The 24,306-nt window shown below is 45.5% G+C and overlaps 1 protein-coding gene across 3 annotated transcripts in view; it reads left to right on the top strand.

Annotated features, from left to right (window-relative positions):
- The window catches only part of NEK1 (NIMA related kinase 1), a 1,042,157-nt gene that overhangs the window by 101,709 nt on the left and 916,142 nt on the right, over positions 1–24,306 (top strand). The gene's annotated exons all lie outside the window — the stretch shown is intronic.

Here is a 24,306-nt window from a genome sequence, read left to right as displayed (position 1 = left end):
GCTACCCCATGTTCCAGTTCATGCCGCGACGAGAACGGCTTTAGAGGGTCGTCGCAGGAGTGCGCCGTGCCGCAGACCAATGCATACTCGGAACACCAGTGAGCTGCCTCTGGGTTATCCCCGATCCCTTTGCAGACACCCGTCCCCAATTTACTCAACCCCACGTCCACACATGACCCTATCCACTCACCCGCTATGCGGCCAGTCTCAGTGCAGTGGGCAGGGGAAACAGTGCCACATACCAACAGGCCCTGGATGAGGCCACAGCAGAAGGGCAGAAGCTGCTGTATGATTCTCCTAAGTGCCTTCAGCGGACGTCTGCCAGACAGCCCGGGTCCCCGAACGGGCCGCCGGTGTCTGCCAGAAATCAAAGCAAGCATCAAGAAAGTGCCTATCCCGTGATTGTTTGCCCCTGGGCCCGCTCACCACATGGGAGACCACGCCATGCTCGAAAGATGCGTTCCAGCGTCATTCAGTCGGACTGGGAATGTCTCAGCGGTGGCAGCCAGGATTTCGCTAACATGCACTCTATTTTAGTGAAATGGAATCCCAATATCCTTGTCGGATGATAAAGAATCCCAGGATCCAAGCAGGACCCTTAAAGCAACACGTCCACCATCTTTGGCAGTTGCCACGCCCCCACATGCATAATAGCCATATAATGGTTCTAAACCTTAATGTTAATGCATTCTAAGCATATTGTATGTTTCATATATTTTATAGATGGTACAACAAGAGAAAAGACTCACATTTGTCTGATATTATCATTACATTTTAGCAACAATTTATCCATCACAGAATTACTACTACACAGTATATAATCTACAGTTCCCTGACCAACGGGCCTCATTGTATCACAACAAACAGGCAATGCTCCCTTGTACACTACACAGAGTGTTCTCTCTTACTGTGACAGAACTAAGGATCAAGAATTGAAGACTGTACATAGGACGGTCCCAAAACCAACTCTCACTGGGTATAGAACCATCAAGCACCTTGATGCCCCCCCACTGGGTGTATAGCCATCTGGCAGCTTGATGTTGACCGCTAGACCGGAGGAGACATTGTGGCACACTTTGAGAAAAACTCATATAGTTGGCCTTGGATGTGATCATGGCAGAATTCTCGAAAAGTGTGCACAGGCAGGTGAGACCAGAACCTTGGTAAAGTAGTACCCGCACCAGATAGAAAATGCTGTCCCTAGAAATGACTTGGTGAATTGGACAATAGGCAGGAAAATTGGGGGCATATCATACTGCCTGCATGCTCAGTCACACTATCCCACTGCACAGAATGTGAGCTAAGGAACAAATGAGCAAATGGAGAATGATGAGTGAGAGTCACGCAAACATAACAGGCAAGCAGTGTGCGGAAAGAACATCACCTATTAAAGGGGACTCTGAGAAAAGTCCCGCTTACAGGCAAGGAAGAGGCAGAGGCTGAAGGTAACTTACAGTAGAGGGTGGAGCATGCACATTAGGGAATCCAAAAAAGCAGCTTACTTTCATGATGTTGCCACTGAAAACAATCAGGCAGACACCTTATTATTTAAAGTACCTGACCATGCTGTCCAGCTTAAAGCACTGGCTAAATCAAAAGTAAAGACCACTAAATGGACGGTAACAGCAACAAAATCTTTCACCACAGTGTGGCCAACTGCAGCAACAGCTGCTAATATTGCATGGTCCATGGCTGCAAAAGCAGTTGCCACAAAAGCATAAACCATAGAAGAAACCACATCTACCACATCAGCAGGATAAACTGCCACAACATCAGTGACCACAGTTTGGAGCTCACTAGTGACCACATTTGTCACTATGGCAGGGGCGAAAACACTATAGCGGCCAGCAAGTGCCACATCTTTTAAAACAGTGGTAACCATAGCAGTCACAACATAGACAGATGTCACAGTAGTGATAACCACAGACGTGATAATAGCTAGCAACACTACTGAGACAGCAGCTGCAGCAATAGTTGCAAGCAAAGGAGGGGCAACAGCAGTGACCACAGTTTTTACCAGCCCACCTTTGTTTTGCTCACTGTGCACCAGAGACAGGGACCAACAACATGCAAAACAAGCATTAGAAATGCAATCGGGCTCGGATTTATTTGAGTTTGAGCTAATGGCATTGTAAATGCCAATGTATTGTTGCTATGTGTTATGGAGTGTGTTCATGTGGTGTGTACTGCCAGTGATCTCCTTGTGAGTGTGAGAATATTGCACCGTTACTGCCTGTGATGTCCTTCTTGTGAGTGTGAGAAGCTTGCACCTCTGCTGCCTGTGGTCTTCTTGTGAGTGTAAGAAGCTTGCACTGCTGCTGCCTGTGATGTCGTTCTTGTGAGGGAAAGAAGATTGCACCTCAGCTGCCTGTGGTCTCCTTGTGAGTGTAAGAAGCTTGCACAGCTGCTGCCTGTGATGTCCTACTCACTACTCTACTCTACTCACTACTCTACTCACTACTCTCCACTCACTACTCACTACTCTACTCACTACTCTACTCACTACTCTACTCACTACTCTGCACTCACTACTCTGCACTCACTACTCACTACTCTACTCACTACTCACTACTCTACTCACTACTCACTACTCTACTCACTACTCTACTAACTACTCTGCTCACTACTCTGCTCACTACTCTGCTCACTACTCTGCTCACTACTCTACTCACTACTCTAATCACTACTCTACTCACTACTCTACTCACTACTCTACTCACTACTCACTACTCACTACTCTACTCTCTACTCACTACTCTACTCACTACTCTACTCACTACTCTACTCACTACTCTACTCTACTCACTACTCTACTCACTACTCTACTCACTACTCTACTCACTACTCACTACTCTACTCACTACTCACTACTCACTACTCTGCACTCACTACTCAACTCACTATTTTCTACTCAGTACTCTACTCACTACTCTACTCACTACTCACTACTCTACTCACTACTCACTACTCTACTCACTACTCACTACTCTACTCACTACTCTACTCACTACTCACTACTCTACTCACTACCCTCACTACTCTGCACTCACTACTCTGCCCTCACTACTCTGCCCTCACTACTCTGCCCTCACTACTCTGCCCTCACTACTCTGCCCTCACTACTCTGCCCTCACTACTCTGCCCTCACTACTCTGCCCTCACTACTCTGCCCTCACTACTCTGCACTCTGCCCTCACTACTCTTCCCTCCCTACTCTGCCCTCACTACTCTGCCCTCACTACTCTGCACTCTGCCCTCACTACTCTGCCCTCACTACTCTGCCCTCACTACTCTGCCCTCCCTACTCTGCCCTCACTACTCTGCCCTCACTACTCTGCCCTCACTACTCTGCCCTCACTACTCTGCCCTCACTACTCTGCCCTCCCTACTCTGCCCTCCCTACTCTGCCCTCCCTACTTGCCCTCCCTACTCTGCCCTCCCTACTCAGCCCATTGAGCGCCAGCACAGGGTAAAAGGACAGGAATGTGACGTATCTTATAGATACGACACATTGGTGCCCTTTTCATTTGACGTACGACAGCGCATAAAGCGCAGCAGGAAAGCTTGCTGCGCTTCTGTGCGTTAAAATATTGTAAATGCGGACCAAAGCTTCATGAAAATTTGTCATCTGAAAAAAAGTTTAAGGGATGGGTAACATTCTTTGTATTTCTTTGTCGTTTTAACTCGTGATTCATGACTCGGGAATCGTGTCAATGAAATTTAGAATTTTTCACAAAATTTGATTTACTGGCGAGGGTTGAATTTTTTTTGTCTGGTAACTTGAAACTTCACGAGCTTCTTACATTGAAAAACAATATTGCACAGTCATGTGGGCTAACGCGTAACGTGACCGACGCCAGTCATGCTCTTTTTCCATGTGTTGTATGTGCATACCTAATTATTAACATTTAACAATGTTTTCACGCTAAGGCAGTGATTATTGTGTGAAGCAAAATGACTGATGAAGTGGAAGTTATGTAATATAATTCCTCTTATGCATTGAAACAAATGTGCCCTGGCACCGTATATAGCATATACATCAAGTTTGCATTCACACACACAAACAATAATGCTGTGCTTCGCTGGACAGGCTTACATCTGCACATCATGCTGCAATATTTCCCTGTTATTTCGCTAATGTAGGATTTAATTGTTTTGGGCACTCCTGGTAAGTGTTTTTTTAAAAAAAATATATAAACATGGATTTGCAGCCATGCCCTACAGCTTCAAAGAAGATCTCTGATGTTCTGCGACCAATCTTCTCCCACACAATTTCCCTGTTGTGTTTACCTCCAAAGCACCATGCAACACCGAGCACACTCATTCTAATAAAAACATCAATGCACCCATTGCCATCTGCCACGCTTTACTTGTGGCCAATGGACCGTGCGCCGCCCCGTAGAGATGTCTGCATTGGCTCACATAAATTAGAATGTTCCGTTACAAAGGAAACTCCTCGTGGTCACGCGGTCTTTTCAAAACGTGCTATAGCTGTTTCAATTGTCCTCTCAGTGTGCCCGTTTTTTTTCTGATAAATGTCTGCACCGGGCCTATTTCAAAAAGTACTTCTGTTCCCAAAAAAATACAATCAAGACAGGGTTCTCTAAAAAGAATTTAGCAAGCAGCCCCCTTTATTAGCTGCATATAATTCGAGGGTGGTGTTAACCCCACTGGAGGGCAGGCAGCTGCTTCGTGTCTGAAGTTCAGTGTCAAAAGATGCAATTTCCCCTGCGCGTGCATTTTAGCAGAAGAGATGATTAATCGCCAAGATGCACAAAGGGCGACGGGACGTGTCTAGTTTAAACAAGGAAGCTGCGCGCTGAGCGCTGCAGAATTGTGAACGCGCCCGGCCATCTGTATTCACTAACGGAGGCTCCCTGACAGCTCCTAATTATAATTTATGTACTTCTTTGCGCAAGCACGCACGAAATATGCCCAAAATGGCGGAACAAAACTACATTCACCCTATCACTTCAAGCCTATTAAAACGAAAACACAAGGAAGACGAATCACTGACCAGATGACAGAAAACCCTAAGGAATGTGTGGAATTTCTCTCTCCAAGGCCCTCTTCTTCTTTTTTTTCTCCTTTAACATTAGTTCTCTAACTCCTCCCCTTTCAGGGGGCGGAGTCCGAGCCCTAAAAACCTACTTCTTGCACCTAAAAGAATAGGACAGAGTACATCCTGAACTGCTAAGAAGTGGACCAAGCAGCAGACCATCTGAACTGGATGGGATGCAACTCCAGACTGGTTACAGCCTTGCTCAAACTCATCGATATACAGCTTAAGTCCTGAGGGACGGTAAGCACAGAACCCAAGTCTTGGCAAAGTCAGAGGCTCTGGCATTCATGCTGATGAATGTAAACACAGGCATGTAGAAATGTACACAGACTGTTTGTGCCTTGTCTCTGTGGAACATGCTTCTTTCTGTATGCTTCTATGCCTGTCCCCTGTTTTTTATTCCCCAAGGTTGCCGTGCGATCAAGCAGGTTCCTTCGTGATATGGCACAATAGTGCACATGTATCTGAAAAGGGCTTAGTTTGATGCTTTAGCACATTAAAACATACAACACACAACCAAACTTTTAATAGGGTAAGCTGCTGGGAGGTTATCCTTCAACAGTAAAAGATATCCAAATACTACTCGCAGACTGTAAACGTATTAAACCTGGTTCTCGAGTACTCCTCGTCTGCAGTAAACATGTTTTTAGAGTGCCTTAATTCACTTAATTTTCGTACCATTTGACATTTACTTGTTTGTTTGGGGGTTCCCTGCCATGCACCTTTGACTCTCCAGATTGACTTCCTGGGGTAGGACCGCATCCCCCAGATGGCTTGAGAGCAAGGCTGGACCCAGGAGGAGACACGCTAAAAGCGCTTCTGCAGTTCCACAGAATGGGTTGTTTGTTTGGCGGTTCCCTGTCCGCACCTTTGACTCTCTAGATAGAGTGTCTGGGGTGGGACTATGTCCCCCAGACTGCTTGAGTGCGACCTGGGGACCAGTAAAAAACCCGCTAAAAGTGCTCCAGCAGTCCCGAACCATGCCCTCTCTTGTGGTTCGCATCTGTCCCGTAGAGTGTGGCCCATTCTTGATCATCTTGGTTCACCTTTTTCCCAGTACTGGAACTGCGGGGAAAAGTAAAATTGCATCTGGTGCCTCAGGTGGAGATATGACAGCTACAATTGACTCCTTCCTGGTGCGTGCCTAAAGTGTCCTTTTGAAGGAAATTGAACTCACAGAAAGACGCCTCTCCTTGGAGGGGGTAATGAGCAACTTGCTTCCTTATAGTTCGTACAACCACATGGGGCCAAATAAAGGGGCAGTCGTCTACCGACCACTTGTCTCTCTACCAAGAATATACCATGTTTGTTTATTTTAAGGAATCTCCAGTGAAAAAGAAGGGTGAGGCACTACCCAAGAAGGAGATGGTGATGAAACTGAAGGAGGACAATGTAATTTCTCTATTGACTTCTTCTAACTTGGATGAATTAAGCACTAGGAAAGACCATTTGGTTAAATTATAAATTATACTTGAAACCAGTATATGATCACCTTCATTCGATAGAGGAAAGCGTGACCCAAATATTAAGTCTTGCTAAAACTCACTTTGCCCCAGAGGTGCCTCTGGTGTCCTCGCACCCTCCCACTGATTCTGGTAATATGGGTATGGGTAGGTTGGCCCATGTCACTATACCATTCAATCCACTGTCCCTACTAGTTGTGATTTAAGGCACAGGGGTATGCTAGCTCAGACCCATACTAGACGAAAATCACCAGTTTGGGCACAGGAGCCTATAGCCCCTAATACCCACTCCCCACAAACAGTGCAATTGATGCTTCCTGGACAATTAGGTGACAGGAGGAAGGGAGAGCGTGCTTCTAGGACAGGTACGGAAGTGAGGTAGATGCGCAAGTGTAGCTTTTGCAGGGATGTTCAAGTTTTGAATCTTCCCCCGGCAGCGTGCCCCCATATCTTGATTTTAGTGACTTTTCCTAGGCCAAAACAGACTCCGATCGAGAACACAGGGCAGTTGATAAATTTTTTTTTTTACTGGTTAACGAAATTTAGAGGCTATGAACACTCTTTTTCTGAACATATTTTGATGGCAAGGAGGGTTCTTTGGGTAGATCCATCCCATAAAATAATCCTTGGCGACTGCTAAGTGGTCCGTTTTGACGATCCGAGAATTGTTGCAATCCTCTTATGGCAACTCCCTCCCCCTCCTCAAGAGTTTTCCAGATACCTGTTTTGTCACTGTTTTTTGTTTTTTTACAAACCTCATACCCCGCCCCACCTCCCCCGGCCCCTAGTATAGGGAGACCAATCTTTAGAGACCCCAACGTGCAATAGCGCACATCTGGTCCAGCCTAGGTGATGCTGAGTAACAGATATACACCCTTGGAAGGGCTGGATATGGACAATTGACTGAATGCCCTATCGAAAGTGGAGGCTGATAGTAGGGAGGATACCCAGACACATGTGTCGGCAGATGTCAACCAGACTGTTAACACCATTGAGCCAGTTAAGGTCTTACCCTGGAACATTGCAGGATTGAGTAAGAAAAGGTTGGCAAGATTGGATCAAGTTAGTGGCTAGTTACCATGTAATCTGCCTACCAGAAACCTGGGAGACCACATCAGTTATTTAGATGGGGTTTTTACATATCATTCTTCAACTATCCCTTTGAATGCCGGTAGAACTTAAGGTGGTCTACTTACATTCTATGCAAATAATGTTTTCGGGGAAGTGATCAAGTTTCATAATGATTCCCCTTATTTTCTCTGCCTTGTGCGTGATGTTGCCAGGGATTGGGATTTGTTCATTATTATTACAACTGTTTCAGTGGAAATGCCTCACAGGTGGTGGGAGCTCTCAAGACTGTGGTCTATTCGAAACAACCATCCCAAGGCCCTGGGTGGGTGATTTAAATGCCCATCACTGTCCGAAGGTTGGGAAGCCAGTGTGTGGGCTAACAAATAATTTGGAGGATACCCTTGTACAGTTTGAACACAACAAGTGTGATAATGCCCTTAGTGGTCACCTAGGGAAGTTTTACCTTGTAATGATACAGGTGTTGGATCTTTCAGGTTGCCTCGCCCCCTACCTTTAGGGAAGGTTGATAGGAATCTACAATTGACTACATCATAGCATTAGGCATTTGGTTGGATGACATTGAGGTTTAATTTCGGGCTTTAGTGATTATGTCATACTGTCCTGCAGCCTGAAGAAAGCAGGGATAATTAAATCCTGGACCAGGGTGGGATTCAAATTGGTGTTGGCAAGGAAAAATGGTTTCACCATCAGATGGGACAAGGTGGACAAAGTTAACATTCTTCCAGGTGGTCTTAATTGTAACCAGTAGAGGTTTTTGCTTGCCTGGACCCATAAGTGGTCCTATTTCAGGTTATCCTGGCCTTCCTTGCTATTAGGACTAACATGAAGCAAGCTCTGTCATGTGAATTCCATCCCACAAACTCTCATGATTTGATTAATCTTGCACAAATGCCATGGCTGACTTGCATCTGGCCTTGTGCACTGACCAAAAAGATAGGGAACTTTGTTAGAAGATCATGCACACTATATAAAGTGGCTCGAGCAGTCAGGATAAAGGAGCTGAAGGAGAGAGCTTGGGAGGCTCTTTGGACAGCTAGCATGGTAAAGGACAGCTCTGGTTTTTGGAAGGTGTTAAATGCCCCCTATTTCAGGGAACCTACTGGCCCCTCCACATATCTACACATACAGGAATCAAGTTATATAAAACACTTTTCAATGATATACTCGAGTGGCCCTGGGTCGTCTGAAGCTGGTGACACAAATGATCACAGGGCGGTTGCAATCCCTTTGGTTTTTGATTTAGCAGAGTTGCAGAGGCCCCTAAGTGAATGTAGCATCTGTAAGGCTTCTGGCCCTGATGTGGTACCAGCTGAAGTTTTTATGGACTGTCGGGCTTAATGTGCTCCACTGCTTGTAAATATGTTCAATGCCATTCAAGGGTTGGTCCATCGACTATGTGGCACAAATCAATCATTGTTTCAATTTATAAAAGGGGGATGAGTCACACCCAAAGAATTACAGACCCACATCACTACTTGACTCCACCGCCAAGGTAATGGGTCGTATTTTACTGCACAGACTGGAGGACTGGGCTAACGATAATAATGTTCTAGCACCATTGATAAACGCCTAAATTTGAGCATGCTAATAGGCAAATATGCCATTGCCAAGAAAGGCTCTATCTTCTTGGCATTTGTGGATCGAACGGCTGAGTTTGATTGTGTCTCACATTCAGAGCTTTAGGCCCTTATGTCTGAGATGAGAATAGAGGACGCCATTATTATCTTTATCAGACAGCTGTATTCAGAGGCTAGTACGCTGTCGCCAGGAGGGTGAATGCACAATGCTGTTTAAGATCGATGGGGAGTGAGGCATGGGTGTGTTCCTGATCCCTTCCTCTTCTCCATGTATGAGAACAAAGTTGAAGCAGCACTTGTGGGGAGGGCTAGAGATGTCCCATACATTGCTACAAGTCCCCTCCCAATAATCCTCTATGCGGATGATGCCGGGCTTGTGGCGAGGACTGGACGAGCGCAGCAGGGTCTAGTAATGGATTACACAATTTTTATGAAGGCGCTAGACTTACAGGTCAATGAAAATAAAACTTTCACTCTGACCTGCAGAAGAAGACCATCTCTGGGCATCCTTTTTGATGTCACATATTCTTAGAAGCTTATGCTGTCTAACATGGTGGCTATGTTAGAAAAGGCAATCCTGGCTCTGCCGTGTTTCAGTAAAAAGCTAAGCATGAAACTGGTCCATGAGCTGTTGACCATTTATGCAGCAAAATCCGTGGTGATAGCCACTTATGGGGCAGCTGTTTGGGGCATGGTGGACACTCCTGAGATAGTGTGTTGAGGATGCTTTCCTAAAAAAGCTTTTCTTAGTCCCACGTAGTTGCTCCAACGCCAACTGCCATGATGAGCTGGGACTACCCTACATCGTGGACAAAATTTAGCTAGCTCCACTTTTGCTATGGCATTCAATCTGGACAATGGAAACTGCATTGCTAAATCAGCGGGTGTTTGAGGATTGCCTAAAACTACATTCGGCTCTTGCTATACCGTGGATTTCATACATTAAATTGACCTTGGAGGAAATAGGGCTCCCTGGTCTTTTTACCTCCCCAAACTCATGTTTGTCAAGTAGTAAGACACAGTTGAAGCAGTCATTTTAAGCTAACGTTGCTGTAAAAAGATCATAGTCTAATAAAAATAAAGTCAGTTATTTCCTACAATTCAATCCCCTCTTGTGCAGGCTTGCAACCTTACTTGTTTGTTATACAGAACTTGATATACACAAGAGAACACAGGGGGTCTAAAGCAATACAACGTGTGGCTTGCTATCCTTAACTCCTAAGCAACTAGTGAGTTGGTGGGGAAACATCCTAAACCACGAAGATTTAACCACGACTCACCTGAACAACGAGGAGAGAATAACGAACACTGATGAACAACGTCGGCCGGAACAACGAACGGCTGAACAACGAAGTATAACGTGTCCTGTATAACATCACTCCTCATAATTAAGGGAAGATAAGGGGGGGTGTGGGGGGTCTCCCCCCCAAAAAAGGATAAATTAAAAATAAATAATGGTATGCGTTGTCAAAGCATAAAAAGATAGAACATTTAGAACAGTTTAAAAAAAAACAATTGGTTCACGCAAGAAGTATTGCAAGTAGAATAGTGCCATCTAATGGCCAAACACGAGATGTTTAATTTCGTGGTTTAGGAAGTCGTGCTTAAAAAGGTAGTGGTTAAAAATATATCGTGGTTAGGCTTTCGTGGTTAAGGCAATCGTGGTTTAGGCAGTAGTTGTTTAGACATACAACCGAGTTGGTGACCTGGTCACCCTAGATAACCTATGTAACAAAACTCAGTGTGATGATGGGATTAATTTTTTAGGACATTCCACTCTATTTTAAATCACCACTTTCTTTTTTTGCACTGCGTGTTCACCACTTTCATAACCATCAATGATCGGCTGTCATATGTTCGGCGCTCACATGGATGGAATCCTTCCTTTCAGGGCGCTCGTTCCAGGTATGGGATGGCAACTCCCACTCTGCCTCCCTCCCCCTTGCGAGCGGAGTCCCCCAGGGGTCATCCCTAAGCCCCACTTTATTCAACGCCTACATGGCCCCCCTCGAGGATGTCGTCGCCCCCTTCGGGATTAAGATAGTGAGCTATGCGGACGACACGCAATTGGTCGTCTCACTCTCACATCTGGACAATCACCCAGACAATCTGCCGAACTGCCTCCAACAAATTCACCACTGGATGTGCGAGTCATCGCTCAAGCTAAACGGATCAAAGACAGAAGTCATGCTTTTGGGCAAGCAATGGACCACCATCCCCTCTTCGGTCTGGCCAGACGTCTTCGGGGAAGTACCCACCCCGAAACAAGTAATTAAGACCTTAGGAGTCTGGCTGGAACCCGAGCTGTCTCTGAAAACCCAAGCAACCAAAACAGCAGGCACCTGTTTTGGTCTCATGCGCTCCATCCGCAGGATCCTCCCACTACTTCCGCCCCTATATAGGAAACTCTTGGTCCAAGGCCTGATCCTTGCGCGGCTAGACTACAGTAACACGGTCTATCTAGGAGCTCCTGAAGCCACTATGGCTAAACTTCAGCGTACGCAAAACGCAGCTGCCCGGCTCCTTATGAATCTCCCTTCCAGAGTCTCAGCCAGACCAGCGATCAAGGCCCTCCACTGGCTTCCAATACGACAAAGGGTAGAATTCAAGGCCCTGTGCACCGCACACAAACTTCTCAACGGTCTCGGCCCTGCTATCCTGAGAGACCTGGTTACCCCCTACAAGGCCCCCAGATCCCTACGCTCGAACAATGAGCGTCTGGCCAACGTCCCCAGATACAGGAAGGCACGCACCGGCGGTAGACGCTTTTCTGTAAAAGCATCCTCAGGATGGAACTCACTTCCTCGCCCCCTGAGGCAGGAACCCAGCCATCTCCTTTTCCGGAAAAAATTGAAAACGCTGCTGTTCCCAAAATAAAGTCCCCTCTCCCCTCTGGTCTCCACAAATGCCACAGCGCGGGGATGCCTCCGGGTCACCAGGCGCTCTATAAATCGCTAAATAAATAAATAAATATGGTCGTCCATGAGCGCCTATGGACTTGAACCAGCTCCACTATCGAGTTCGTGGTTAACTGGTCTCGATGATCAAGGGACCAACCACGTGATACTGGTGAACCAGATGATAGGACTGATCACTAAGTTTATTTTGATGGTAATCCACTTATGAGCTATTGGGATCAAGAAAACTGGCACTGTATGTACGTGATTCCATGCACACAGACCCATCATCACACTGAGTTTTGTTACATAGGTTATCTAGGGTGACCAGGTCACCAACTCACTATTTGCTTAGGAGTTAAGGATAGCTAGCTACACGTTGTGTTTCTTTAGACCCCCTGTGTTCTCTTGTGTATATCATGTTTTGAACTGGGGACTCGAACCAGGAGAGGTCTCTAAATATTTGTATGTCCCTATGACCTTCTCCCCCCTGTTAGTTATGAGATGTTATACAGAACTTACAGCATCGATTGGTGCTTACAAGATTATGCCTTAATTATGTACCCTTAATGCTGGACCACCCGGAAAGTGTTACTTTTTGAAGGAGTTAGGTTCCTGCCTGTGTGATGGAACTTACACCCAAACCAACCTGCATATTATGTTTTTCTGTTTGTTTTATAGGGCCCCAAATAAAAATCTTATTGTTCCCCTTCTTAAATGATATAATTTCAGACAGTGTAGACCTGCATTTTGTTTTTTGCAACAACTTGACGGCCCTTTGCCAAATGAAGAGTGCTACAGTCTGACAGACCAGTGTCTAAAGTTAAGAAGATGTGCCCTGTCTTGAAGGGACATTAGTGGGGAAGGCACTGTATCTGCCATTTTAATGGATGGTAGTTAAGGAAGCATATGCACTTTATATTCATGCCCCTTCCATTATAGCGGAACTCAGAAAGATACAATATTTTAGTACAAGTTTCCCATAGAATTCCTTTTTATCCTGGAAAATTTCTAAATGAAATACTGTGGTTTTAATCGTATTTTATGAGATGGGGTATTTTAAGATTTGACATTTCAAAGTGGAGCATGGGTTATCTGACGTCCTCTGTAAACAGCGTGATTTAATGTTATTTTTTGGGGGCATATGAAGTCTCAATTTCATATTAATGTTTGTTTTAGCTGTTATCTGTAGTTTTATGCTACGGATGTGTAGCGAAATAAAGTTTATTGACTGACTGGCATTTCATATTTGAAACAGTACTGATTGATGAGCATGTTGTTTTCTACTAATGCTCTTGTACAACATCAGCTTGTCCTACTGACCTTGCACAATACAAATTTTGTGCTGTATCATGGGCCAGTGGATATTTCCTTTCCTTTTTCTGTGCTTCTAAATATACGGGAACAGGCTTTACCTATATACATATGAATCTGAGTTGATACTGGTTGCTAGCTCTCATAAACTAAAGATATTACACATTTGTAGAAATCCTCTAGGATGGATAACTTTACAATTCATTGTCTCGTTATTACTCAAGAGAAACGTTGGCTCAACACTTTTACTCAATTTTGCAGTTTTTAGAATCTGGAGCTTTTATAGATGGCTGTGAAGTCACTGCTTCTTATATCTTATTGATTGCATCGCATCTTGCAATCAAAACATTCTAACTGTGATGCCTTTTACATAAGCCTGCCCAGAAGTACCTTCCTCGATTAACTACCAGTGGTAGCCAGGATTAAGTATAATGTCCTAGGAATGGTCCCGAAATGTCTGATAGCCACACATCTACCATGCTTCAGTAATGGAATTCATAAGTACGTCTCTTCCAGTCTTCTCGGTTTTCGAATTCGAACGTTGTAGTGAAATCTGGACACAGAAAAGTAAGTAGAGTGCCATGTCTCATCAGTATACTACACTTCCCTCATGAATGAATTAACTACTGGTACCATTGCTCTTATATGGGAACATCCAACAATTCTAGATTACTCATGATGCACCTTCCCTTCCATTTATTTTTTTATAAACAATTTTTTACATTGTTTTATAGCATAATTCAGTGTCGTTTAGGGCAAAGTCCAGGTTGCAAGTTTCAAAGAAGGTGCACAAACATTGTATCATGGTATCTGTACCGGCAAAAGTATTTTTGTCCGCAATGTGAAACTTTTCAAAATGCAATAGTTAAAGTGCAGCCCAAACCTACCAATAACACAGTATCCGAGTGATTCTACCCTTCTACTCCATACCTCACACCCTCTGACCCATATCTGATCCAAAATACAGTAATGGACGTGTCCTCCGCACTAGAGGGCCACCACTCAATTCTCTACCGCAAGTTATATATCCTCAAGCATTCCACATGGACATTCGACAACCTACAAGCGTCCCCTGAGATGTGATCAGAAATCATGGAGCACTCAGGGGAATTATTGTCCAGTAATTTTACGCTTTCCACTAAGGCATACCACTCACTTTCTGAAAGAGGACATCGCTTGTGTATCTGGCCCATAAAATCAAGGCCTCTTTTTATTTGTCAACTTGAGGACTATCGGCTGCCTTGCATTTCATCGTAATTGTGTGCTTTGGAAGTTTTAGGACTAAGTCCAATTATTTAGTGGTCACTTTGTGTTTGTCTGGTCGCTGGAAGCCCCCTAAGAGACGTCCGTAGATTACATGGGATTGTCCTTTCTGTAGTTTCATGTCACTACCCTTCTCAAAAGTCACGCAGAGCCGGGCATGCCCACACCATATGGATTACTTCTCCACCCTGTTCTCCACATCTGGGACAAGCCATGTCTAGTGCCCCAAATGTCTGCTTAATTGTTCCCGGGGTGAGGAATGTCCAGTGCAAGAAGTAAAAAATTAACCAAATTAAATCTGCCATTGTGGGTGATTGTGTATACATTAGTCAGTATTGTAGCCCATTCCCATTTCTGTCGCAGTTTCTCCAGAGGTGTTATCATATCTACCCTGAACACCTGGTAGAGGAGGGTGAAAGCCTTTGTTTTACCAGATGTGCAAAGTACTCAGCTACTCTGGTCAGTCGGAGGTTCTATCATTCGGTACTCTAGTTATCCCGCAGAGACGCCTCTGCCGCACAATGTAGTAAAAACAGTCCCGGAGGCAGCTCAAAGTTTTTCGAGAGTTACTTGAATGATAGCAATGTGTCATCTCTGACAAATCTTTCAGCCTAGTAATGCCAAATGCTGCCCATTCCATTAGTCTACCCATTGCTCCCCTAGTATCTAGGGCTATGAAACCCTGTGGTGGGAGGGAAACGGCCTCTACAACGAAGCAGTTTCCACGAAATCATTTACCACGCATGCACTACAACGCATGCGTGGTTACAACTAAAGGCTTTACCACGCATACCTTTACTACGAAATACGTAGTAAAGGCATGTGTGGTAAATGAAAAGAAAAACGAAGGGGGGTTTGGGGGGTCTCCCCCATAAAAAAATAAAGCGCTGGGATAAAAAGGGGGGCTGGGGGGGTCTCCCTCCCAAAAAACAAAACTAACCTGAGGAGCCGAAGCTAAAGCCGAAGCTATCAACGTCGTTAGGGAGGAAACGGAAAGTAACTTCCGCTTCCTCTTAACGACGTACGTCCGACGTAACCAGAGAAGATGGAGGGAAGGCGAGTTAAAAGGTAAGGGGTATTTTAGTAAAATACATATATATATATATATATATATTAAGGGTTAAGGGTAAATATAAGGAATGAGGCTGGGGGAATGTAAGGGGAGAGTTTTAATCTTTATCAAGAGTATGCCCTCACCATGCATACATTTACAACAAAAATCGGTGTAAATGTATGCGTGGTAAAGGAATATTCGAGGTAAAGGTTAAGCGTGGAAAACGAATTCCGTTGTAACGCATGCGTGGTAAAGGCATGCGTTGCAACGGAATTCGTTGTAACGTCATACATTCGTGGTGGGATATGTGAAGAGTAGAGGAGAGGTTTGGCGCAGTGGCCATAGCAGGTGACTCTAGGAGGGGGGCTCATGGTTCGACCCCTCGTGGTAGCTCAGCATCACATGACTCTGGGCTATTGCTCACTTAATATCAATGGCCCACAGTGCATGGATATCCTTAGGGGGTGATAATTTTGCATTGCGCAACTCTGGAATTATTAAAGCAGTTGGGTCCTGGAGGCAGTGAACCCAGCAGTGCCATATAGCCCGCAGCAACATGGAGCCCCCACCTGATGGATTGTGGGATTCAGTAGGATCCGAGATAGCACGTAGTGCTCATGCGGCAGTCCCCTCAGGGTGTAAATGGGAGTATAACCATTAGTTGAACCACTGGCGTTGGGCCACTAAATAGTAGAGCTCAAAATCAGGTGCTGCTAATCCCCCTTCAGAGGTTGTCTTGCTTTCACTTCAGAACACCTGAGCAAAACTTCAAAATACCACGACACAACACAAAAACTCTTCAAAATAGGACTCTACACCCTTTAGTATACCAAAATACAACATAAACAAGACTCAAAACTCATTTGCAAAGTAAAGGGGATTATTTATTACAGCAAGTTCCCAAATGGCAATAATGCACATGTAAAATAAATGCATATAGTGAATGTATATGCTCAAGAACAAGTGCATAGTAAGATAACTGCATGCACACAAGAGTGTGTATATACAACTTGGAATACTTCACTGGTTGTCTGTTTAGCTTCATCATCCTTGCCAGCATGACTTGGGAACCCGTTCACAGCCTCAGGCAGGGAGAGTCTCAACCAGGCACAGTAGCCCTGGGCAGTGCATCCGCTCCCACGAGAGTTCATGTCAAAGCACCAAGCGGTCTTTGTCTTCATACTCTTTTCTACCATGGAGAGTGACTTCTAGAAGCTCCCTCTCCCATCATCTGTACTGTAGGTGCTGGCACACTCTGCGTCAAGGTCACTCAACGGAGCTGGCCAGACTCTGATGAGAGCTGAGGCAGGATTCTTCACTTTCTCATCCTTGGACACAGTGTGCATCCCACACTGTCTGTCTGGCAGCTTATCATTCTTACTCTGTGAAGTAAGAAACATAAAAAAATGTGTGTGGGCAAGCAGCCTGGGCCTGCCTGCGTTCACAGCTGAAAGGCAGGATCAGACAGACACAAGGGGAGAGGAGTTGGCCTAACGGCTTAGGCGCTCGACCTCGGACCTGGGGATCTGGGTTTGAGTCTCGGAAACGACGCCAAAACCTCCTGTGATTCTGGGCAAATCACTTAATCTCCCCGTGCCTAAAAAAATTAAAGTGTGTGTCCTAATGTAAAAACGTAACTTGTACTATGTAAAGCGCTCTGATACCTGATTCGGTTCGGGTCTAGTTCGCGCTATATAAAACACTACAAAAAAAAAAAAAAAGATGAAACCGTGCTCACAAATGTAATTAAAGCAATATGGATTCAATGGTCGACACATGATTTCACAATGTATAAAGGTCTTTAGCATTATAGAGGTGGGTCTGCACAATTTAGCTAGTGCCACTTTGCGCCTCACTGGCCCCAAATGAGTTCTACCCACAAGGAGTCCATCTCTGCAAACATTTTGCAGAGAATGATGAGAGGCAAAGTTGAGAGAAAATAAAGCAATCTGGGGAGGACCACCATTTTTTAGACTGCTATGCGTCCTGCAACCTACAAGAGATGAGTCTTCCAAAGATATTTCCAGCGCACGGATGCGACTTGTCCCAGATGTGGGGAATCCGACGCGGGGATCCTACACATACTGTGGAGCTGCCCCAAGACCGGCTCCTACTGGAGTGTGATTGGTGAGCAACTCCGCGAATGCACTGGGCACATCATACCCCTTGACTGGCCGGAGTATATTCTGCATTTATTCAGGAGACCACCCAAAGATAAGGTGACGTCCAGATTCCTGGACCTAGGGATGGTGGTAGCTACACGACTGCTCACAAGGCGTTGGAAGGCGAGCGACCCGCCCAGTGTGCAGGCGTGGACCTCATCCTTTCAGTCGTGGGCCCGAGCAGAGTGGACGGCCCTGCGCAGGGAGGAAACGGTGGGGCTCCGTATGACACCAATGGCAGACCGCTGGTAAGGCATGCTCAGAGCATTGAGACCGATAGGAGTGGCCCAGAATGCAGGGGGAGGGGGAGATTAATCTGCATCCATCGAAAGGGGGGTGTGCAATGCGATGAGCTTTTACCTGGCGGTTCCACAGAACGTCGACACTGTACACCAGGGATACACAGGACCAGAGAGTGGTCCTGACAATGCCTGGGGGGGGGGGGGAGCGCGCGCGTGGGCGCATGGGGGGGGTGGTGCCGGAGGGGGGATGGGAGCTGTATCATAAGGTAGCTGTATTAGTGCTCATGCCCATGTTGTTTCTCATGCGCTTTCTTTACTGTTGATTTGCTGTTATTATATAAATGTCAAAGATGTGCATAACATTGGTGTAGTGAAGATCCACCCGATAGTTTGCTAAAATACGCCAGCTTGGCGTATGGACAGTCGCGGGCTTGCCCAGTGGCGGGGCCGCTGACATCATATGATCTGCCAATAGTGTGCGGGACAATACTTTCTCATTTTGATCAGAGACTAGAACGCCTACGTGTATGGGGTTTGGGCTCTTAAAGGACACCTGGCATGCCTGCTCACTATGTACTCCTTGTTGAACCATCTCATGCAATGTGATATCTTTCTTTAAAATGCCAATTAACAGATTTGATTAAAAAAAAGAGAAGGGAACTTCCATAACCCCATGTTAGCACGAAGAGCCCTGATGGCTGCTTCGATATTGCCATCAAAGAGTTCTTAGGTATTATGATATATCTTAACTCCCATATGTACCCGTGTAAGTCCAGTGGTCTAGGCATGAGGTGGGTCAATGGATATGCCAGCGAATTTTTGCCAATTAATGCAGATGCCCGAGGTGTTTCCAAATTACCACAAATAATTCCCATGGAGGTCACTTTTCATTTATCTCAGTCTACAAACATAAAGTCACCTCACATTCATTCACCCAGTCTTGAAAGAGAAGAGTACTACACAGAAGATTTAAATTTTAATATCTCCAAATGTAATAAAAAAATATTTCTTCTTTTCTTTTAATATGTCATTTAAAATTTGGCATAAATATCAATGTAAAAACAGGTACATGAAGCCCTCATGAATACAATAATAAAAAAAAGGAGAGAACACATAAGACAGTCACATTTGTCATAAAATCACGTTAATTTTTAGGAATCCATAAGAACAACACATTGCAGAAAACAATTTCTTTTCAAAATGTGATACTATGTTCCACAAATTTAACAAACTCTAAGCGCCATCGCATTTTGGTGGATAGTGCAGAATGAAACCACCTTCTTTAGGACAACAAGAATATTCCCCTCCTAACGATATTTTAAAATAACCGGAGAAGAGCCCTCTGATACAGAAAATCGCTGTTAAGTCTAGCACAGAGCCCTGTCCCTTTGGTGTGTAGGGCCCGTCTCTTTGCATTTGATGTTTTCAAATTGTTCCAACAATGATATTGATCCTGGCAAGTGTACCTCCACATTACTGATTAATAGGAGAATATCATTGGGAAAAGAGCTATTTTATGGGGGTTCTCTCGCCGTACCAGCCCTCGACAATGGCAAACAGCAGGGAGAGGGGGCATCCTTGCCTAGTGCCCCTCACCACTTCATAAGAGCAGGATATTATCCTGCCAGTACGGATTCGGGCGGTGGGTCCCGTGTGAAGAAGTTTGGTCCATCGGATGAAACCTATGCCTAGCCCCATTTTGTCCATCACCCTGTATAAGTAGTCTCATGACCGACTATCAAATGCTTGTTTCCGGTCCAGGGATGACCTGGCTTGGCAGTTCGGGCTGGACTATTCCCATGAGGCACAGGGTCATGACCTTAAATGCGCCGGGTATGCCCAGACGTGAGTCCCGGGCTCACTGTGCCACTGGGTTCAAGCTATCCTGGCTGATGAGGGATGAAACCCCAAAACCAGTCCTAGGATGCTTGTTTCCAGTCCAGGGAGGACCTGACTTGGCAGTTCGGGCTGGACTGTTCCCATGAGGCACAGGGTCAAGGGTCAAGACTGATTTGCATATGACTAGGTCTAAACTGGGGTGGCATGGTGAGCAAAATAATGATGAATTTAACCCAGATCTCTTGACTGGGGGAGAGTGTTTTGATTTGCTCTCTATTCCGTCCATCAATTTTGTGTCTTTTGTTTTCTCGCCCTAAGTGCGCTGGGTATGCCCAGATGTGAGTCCCGGACTCATTGTGCCACTGAATTCAAGCTATCCTGGCTGATGAGGGGTGAAACCCTGAAACCGTTCCTTGAATGCTTGTTTCCGGTCCAGTAAGCACCTGGCTTGGCAGTTTGGGCTGGACTATTCCCCTGAGGCACAGTGTCAAGACTAATTTGCATATGGCCAGGTCTAAACTGAGGTGGCATGGTAAACAAAAGAATGATGGATTTAACCCAGATCTCTTGGCTTGGGGTGAATGTTTTGATTTGTTCTGCATTCCGCCCATCAATTGTGTGTCTTTTGCTTTCTAACAATATAATCCTAGCCTAACTATTTTCTCACTTACTGAAGGCTTTGAGGCACTGGAGTTGTTGAGAGGACTATGTGAATAAATGTGTCACTCACAAGGGAGGCATCTGTCAGCTTAGCGTTTTGTCTGTACAGTCCGAATTGTCACTTCAGACATTCACATACCTTTTGTAGAGAGCCGTACATTTTCTTTGCTTGAGTCACTTGCTTCCCTACCATGATCAGTCTATTTTTGTATTGGTTTATTGGTTTATTTTCAAATCATAACAATCACAGTTACAAACAGCACGTTTTTAAGGTGATACACGATAAGTAAATTCAAGTGCCTTCGAATGTATACATGACAGCTGTGCTGTCAGCAGACGCAGGTATTTGAGCCGAACAGGGTACATGGGGAAAATAAATAAAAGGGTTCATCTAACTGTATATTCTTGCAATAAACAATGGACAATCTCCAATAGGAAGAAATCTATATGCCTTAATGTATCACTCCAAAACCTATAAACCACACACCAGCCAACATAACTCCAAATAGATGCCATTCATGTTTCACGTGCTCACTCTTCTTGGGTGAAGGCATATTTATTTTCACCATGAATTACCGTAGTTTTAGCAGCCAGTGCTGCATCGAAGCTGGGATTTATTGGCCAATTACACCCTTTTTGTTTTATCTCTTTCCTTGAGTTCAGATTATGTGGCTGCTGGAAATAAGAGTTTTGGAATTACTAATGGATTCTGCCCTGATATGCCCTTTATGTTCCAGGCTCCTCAGCTAAGGCAAGCACAAACTGAAAATTCAGAGGGTCACCTTTGTTTTTAATCTATTTGGCCATTAATACGCGGACATTCCAACTCTCATTACATTCTCACTGCCGCTGTCTCTGTCTATTACATCACAACTCTGAAACAAATATTACATCTTCTGTGACATGTGATGTTATGTTATGTTATTTTATAACGCGCACAGCTACTCTGCGGGGTGTTCCAGCGCAACCAAGAGGGAGAACAGGTTGAATTAAACAAAGAGAAATGTTTTCAGATTTTTCTTGAAAGCCATGGGGTCTTGGGTGAGAGTAAGTCAAATGTCAGTGCATTCCAGGCCAAGGCAGCTTTCAGGGCAAGAGAGCTGCCACCCAAACTTTGTCGTTTGAAGCAGGGAACCTGGGATAGAAGTTAAGACGTAGAGCGCAGATATCTCATAGGGGCATAGAAGGAGAACCGCTTCTGAGGGTAGGTAGGGCCTAGGCCCTGGCGGGCGGGATGAACAATGACTAGGGATTTAAATTTGACCCATTCTGCCACAGGAAGCCAGTGCAGTGAGCGCAGGTGTTGTCTCACGCTGCTTCTAATAGGGATGTCAAGAACAAGCCTGGCTGCCCCATCTTGGACCTTCTGTAACTTATTCAGCAGGTAGCCAGGGATGCCAACACGTTAGCATAGTCTAGTCGTGATGAGATAAGAGCACGGATAACCGTTTCTTTTGCAGCCCTAGGAAGGAGAGGATTTGAGCTCTCCATGGTAGTTTGACCTGCACCTTGATGCAGTCATTTACAGGTCATGGAAGCCTGAGACCCTGACTCACACCCTACCAGTTCCTCCTTTTGCCGCCTTCATTGGTTTGCGTCTTTGCCATATCTGTGTAGCGAAGTGGCATATATGAGGGGGATGAACCAGCCTTTGGTTCTGTTTCAATCTTCTTCTCCTGGTGCAGTTGTTTCAGCCCCCTGCATTCCAGGCCCCTTTTTAGTCAAGCCTAGCACAGCGCACATGCGCTGCTCTATGGGAGGCTTCTTGTGAGCACTCCAAACGTCCACAAAACTTCTCCATGTGGGTGTGACTCCGCCCACACATTTGATTGGCCTTTGCATGTGGCTTTCAATAATGAAAGCACGCAAATGGCAAAAGGCGGGTGCTTGTCCCACCTCTTCTTCAAATGTTCACTTCCACAGCGTTTTGGTCTCTGGAGCGAGCAGCGGCGCGCAGGGTGCAGTTGCATTCCTCGTCGTGTCCTGGATCAGGTTACTAATTAAAGACAGCGCGGTCGCTTTCACTATCCCAGCTGCGCTTGTTTAATTTTCTGTTACTTTGCTCCTGCCCCCCACCTTTTGTCCGTGTTTACAATGCTCCCACCCCCCACCCGTTGTCGGAGCCCTGCTTCCTGCTCTGTGACTGCATTCATTGCAGGCAGCGGTGTTCAGTGTGTGGCTGACAACCCGCTGGCCTTGCGATGCGTGACCGCTCATGGAGGCCTCGCGGAGCCCCACTCCATTTTCGCTGTAGCCCCTTCCCTTGCCGCAGCGCTGACGGCGTCTCAGGCCTGGAAGGCTAGGTAACGAGATGTGCCTCGCTGCCACCGTGCGTTACAGGGTGAATTGAATTAGCTCCCGGGTTGCACGTAGTCTGCGATGGAGGAGGCGGGGTCTGCAGAAACCGGTGTACAGCGCGCTGAGTGTGAATGTGGAGTGTGTGTTTTTTTTGACCGTGCAGAGAAGGCTCCCTGTTTGACAGGGTTACTGTCCGAAGCTGGTAGAATCGGCTCCGCTGAAGAGAATCTGCAGCGGCAATGCATGGAGCCAGGGTAGCCTAGGGAGAAACCCCAGTTCATAATGTATGGCTGCTGTAAAGCCCATCTTAGTTAAAGAGATGCCTGGGCCACAGAGGAGCTGCACAGCGCGGACCAGCGTGAGATGTGGGCGAGGATTGTGCATCACTTCGCCTGCCTGCCTGCCTCCAAAATGGGTCCGCCGGAGGAAGCCTGCCCCCACAGAGGCTACTTCCCTTCACAAATATTTAATGTGGCCATTTGCCACATGCGTATCTCTTGACTATTTGATACAATTCTTAATGGTAATAATAGTGAGATTTCAGCCATTATATTAAAATAAAACATGACCTTCAGCTGTTGCTCTCCACCTGCTCAAGTATTCTAGCTACAGTACCAAAGTATTCCCTTTTTTTTGGAAAAAAGAGTGCAGCAATAACGGTAAAATCTTGCTACACTGGGTGTTAAAATGCTGTTAAGTAAAAGCAAAGTAAGTTTGGTTTATATTGTCCGTGCCGCTGACACGCAAAAACTTTACAGTGCCCTAGAGGGATTGCTAGTGTTCATGCATGAGTACACCTACCCTGTCCCAGAGCTCACCCACAGGATTCAGTTGATGCTAAAATGCAGGAACTAAACTCAAAAGCCACAGTTGTTATCCAGATGCAGACCTGCTGAAGGCAGGTCTGCATCTGGATAACAACTGTGGCTTTTGAGTTTGAGTCGTGGAGTGTTGAAACCACTGACACTTGAAGACAACTGAAAAATGCAAAGAGATGATCTAATGCTTATTGGAAGCCATGTCCAAGTAGAGCACAGAGTGAAGGACTTCAGTATTACTTAACTCTAGTTTTAAAATCCTTGAAAAGGGTGCTGGACTGAGTATACTATGGTGTAAAACAGGTTTCGGCCAGCATGGGCGATGCACCATTCTCCACTGAGTTTGAAGCCTTGTAAGGCGTAGCAGTCACTCTGAATGGTGGAAGCACACCCCAGATATCACGAGCCATCTCTAGTTTGTACTGGTGCACTCAGTCTTATGTGTTTAATGTGGTTTGTGGACGTTGAATGATTACTGGAAGAGTAAAGCCTAGTTTCACAAGCTGATCTCAACACAGGGTATGGAGCGACTTATAGCCATAATCTGATTTGTTAGGACGCCTGG

The sequence above is a fragment of the Lissotriton helveticus genome, chromosome 2_1, assembly GCF_964261635.1.
Source record: "Lissotriton helveticus chromosome 2_1, aLisHel1.1, whole genome shotgun sequence".
NCBI lineage: Eukaryota > Metazoa > Chordata > Amphibia > Caudata > Salamandridae > Lissotriton > Lissotriton helveticus.
Note: the sequence above shows the minus strand (reverse complement) of the source record. Positions and strands in the feature narration are given on the sequence as shown.